Source organism: Mus caroli, unplaced genomic scaffold (assembly GCF_978045245.1).
Source record: "Mus caroli unplaced genomic scaffold, Mus_caroli_1 scaffold_2, whole genome shotgun sequence".
Taxonomy (NCBI): Eukaryota; Metazoa; Chordata; class Mammalia; order Rodentia; family Muridae; genus Mus; species Mus caroli.
The window spans coordinates 135,243,018-135,246,984 of record NW_028227257.1 but is presented as its reverse complement, the minus strand read 5'-3'; positions in this window follow the sequence as shown (position 1 = coordinate 135,246,984).

The following is a 3,967-nucleotide window of genomic DNA, read 5'->3' as shown; positions in this document are numbered from 1 at the left end:
ATAGTTGCCAATCAGAGGCACTCATCTGCATGAGGTAATACCAGTTTTCACTTGAAATTGATAAGACTTTGCCCCAAAGCAAAGTAATTTGACACTTTGGCTTCAGCAGCTTTATTATTGGTGAATGTGTAATTCCCTTAGGCCTTCTGAAATAATGAAAGTGGTTAATGGAGCCCTCATTACACCCTTCCATGGGTCCCCATGGGCTCATGCTGCCATGATAGGTGAACCTGAGCCAAAACATCTCTTCAGTGGGCATCTGGAGAGGCGAAACAGTCAAAGTCATAAAATATGCCCCACGACTACCCTAGCCCATGATATATTTTTTAAAGAGGATAGTTCATATTAAATAGAAGTGTGCCATTGATCTTCTTGTGAACAATATAGATGGTCCTAAAACATACAATGGAAGGATCCAAGTATGCACACAGTACTTTCTACAGTCGTCTTTATGGGTCTCAAGAGTCATTGTGGTAAACAATGCTCTCTCCCTCTCCCTCCCCCTCCCCCTCTCCATCCAGTTTTTTTTTTACTGTTACTTTTTGTCTTGTTTGTATTCTTTGACTCAGAGACTCACTGAGTTAGAGTTGACCTCTAACTTGGGGTCTTTCTGAATCCAACTCTTGAGCAGCAGATTATAGAGGCAAGGTCTACTCTGCCCAATGACATGGTTGCTTTTTAGTCTTTGCACATCCATTCAAATAAGTTTTAGAATAAGCATACCTAAACACAAGGTAAAGGTAGAAACATAACTAGAGTAACCAGGAATATTTAAGTGAAAAAATATTCTCATTTAGAAATAGGGTATTTTTGGTTGGTATAGATACATGATATCAGATGATTTTGTCTGCAGTACACTTTGGTGGCCAGGATCATTTCATTTGGATTTCTGAGAAGTAAATTCATATTGGAGGTGGTTATAAAAGGTAATGCCAGGCTGAATGGATATTCCATATGTCTTGTTGTAAGCTTCAAGCGTGTATGTCTGAGAACCTGAGATCACTCAAGGGCATTCTGGTATAGAGCTTTAAAGAAGCGGGGCGTTAATGGCTCCCCTCCACACTTCATTAGTAGTTTCAGTATCACAGTAAATGGGATAAGGTGGGTAGATTTATAAACTCTTTAAACAGAGGAAAAAATGCCCACGGAAGGGGTACAGGATAAGAAGTATATGTGTAACCTTAAGTTCTGCGGAAAGAAATCTTTAGTCAGAAATCTTTTTTTTTTCTCAAGATGGGCATTATGAACTTGAACAGTTTAAGAATATGCTTAAACATTAAGATTTGTTAGAATGAATTGATTCATGCTACGACTACATTACTATTAAAGTAAGCTATGAATTCATTACACTTATTAGATATGGAACCTCTTATTTTGTGCAATTGCAGATAATCAGCCTTTGGAATATAATGTTGGAAAATATTTCCTTGTCTTCTTCCCTTTGGATTAAAAATTCTAGATCTTTATTCTTTGGGGGAGGATTATTCATTTCATTTTTAAAATTTTAATTTATTCATTTCACATCCTGCTTATTGCCCCCAACCCAGTCACCACCATCCTACAGTCAACCCATCCCACTTCCTTTCTCCTCTGAGAGGATGGGTGGGGCTCCTGGGAATCTCCTCATCCTATCACATCAAGTCTCTGAAGGATTAGGTGAATCCTTTCCCACTGAGGTAAGACAAGAAGTCCAGATAGAAGAACATATCCACAGACAGGCAACAGCTTTTGGATACCCCTTACTCCATTTGTTTGGAACCAAAATGAAAATTAAGCTGCATATATTTAGCAGATGTGCAGGGAGGCCTAGATCCAGCCCGTGTATCCTCTTTAGTTGGTGGTTCAGCCTCTAAGAGCCCAGGTTAGTTGACGCTGCTGGTCTTCCTGTGGAGTTCCCAATCCCCTTTTAGGCCCAAAATTCTCCTCCCTAAACCTCTTTAAGAGTCTCCAAGCTCCACCCATTGTTTAGAAGTACATGTCTGCATCTTTCTGAGTGGAGGGTACTCAGCTTCTGGGTGGAGCCTCTCAGAGGACAGCCATGCTAGACACCTGTCTTCAAGCATAACAGTATATTTAAAAGTGTCAGGGATCAGCACTTGCCCATGGAATGGGTCTTAAGTTAGGCCAGTTATTGGTTGGCCATTCCCCCAGTCTTTGCTCCATCCCCTTTCCCCGTATTTTCTATATAAAGGATAATTTTGGGGTTGAAAGTTTTGCAAGTGGTTTGGTGTTCCTATCTCTTTACTGAGCTTCCTGCCTAGCTACAGGTGGTAGTCTCTTCAGGTTGCATATCCCCAATACTGTGAGATACGGTTAAGGTCACTCCCATTAATTCTTAGGTACCTCCTTTATCCAATGCTTCTGTCTCTTCCCAAAGATGCCCTTCTACCTCCTCACCCTCATCAGTTGCATATTTGCATTCATTCTCATGGCCTTCTGGCCATCTCTCCTGTTCCTTTCCACATCTGATCCCAAATGCCTCCCCATTTCGTCCCTCCATCTGCCTCCTCGGACTATTTTATTCCCTCTTCTAAGTGAGAATCGAGCATCCTCTCTTCTATCCTTCTTTAGCTTCTTTGGGTGTGTGGAGTGTAACATGGTACCTGTGTTTTATGGCTAATATCCATTTATCAGTGAGTACATATCATGCATGTCCTTTTGGGACTGTGTTACCTCACTCAGGATGGTATTTTCAAGTTTTATCCATTTTCCTGCAAAATTCATGATGTCCTTGTTTTTAATTGCTGAATAGTATTCTATCATGTAGATATACCACATTTTCTTTGCCCATTCTTCAGCTGAGGGACATCTAGGTTGTTTTTTTAGTTTCTGGCTATTATGAATAAAGCTGCTATGAACATAGTTTAGCAAGTGTCTTTGTGGTATGATGAAGCAACTTTTGGGCATATGCCCAGAAGTGCTATAGGTTTGTCTTGAGGCAAACTATTTTCAGTGTTCTGAGAAACTTGCAAAGTGATTTCCAAAGTGGTTATACAAATTTGTACTCCTGTAAGCTCCTTGCATCCCAGGTTCACAAGTGTAAGCTGAGAAAAATAGGCAGGCTCTGCAAATCAAGGTTAAATCTATTGGCCTCTGCCACTTTTCCATCTCTTCCTCTGGCCATAATAGGTAGCCATAGCTGATGACAGAGTCTTCATGCTGAGCCAGTGTGAAGCCTCTGAAGTCTCCCTGCAGGCATCTAGGCAACTTTCCTGTCAAGTTCAGTCTCACAGAGTGAACTTGAAAGGACAATTGGCTAGCTCTGGTGTCCTTGAGAGTTACTAACATCAAATGTTCTGGATCAATAGTGGACAGGCTCTCTAGAGTCAACCAGACACAGGTGGCAAATGAAGAAATAGAGAATTCATAGTTTGGTAAGTATTGCATAAGTTTTGCTGTTTCATATTATATTTAGTATCTGAATTACTTTGATGAATGTCCTAGTAGGACAATTTTGACAGTCATCTCCACGTATTCATTTATGATCATTATAATTTTAAAGATTTTGAAATCTCTATTTACTTTTTGTTAATCACTTGGCATCTTATCCAATAACCTTAAAATAATTTATGCCATTTTATATCCAGTCTTTTCTCTTTCTTGATACAAAATCTGTTTCTAGGGTTCTTCTTTTTTTTAACCGTCCATCCCTTGAAAATGTGAATATATTTCACTAAGAATTAGAAATTTCTAAGTAGAACATATTTGTGCATCATCTTGTCTGGATTCTGTGCAATTGGATTCATTTGAAGTTGAGGATCACTGCCAGGTATAGGCTGTGACTGGGTTCCTTTCCATTATCTGTCCTGTTTATAAGTAGACCACCATTACCCTGTACTCTGAGATATCATTAAAGGCCTTTTAAAAAAAATCAAGATACTTTCAGCTTATGAAACTCCAAAATCCATTATCAAAGAAATAACTTAACAGAGCACCTGTTTCTTAAACATTTGTTGAACTGGCTTCA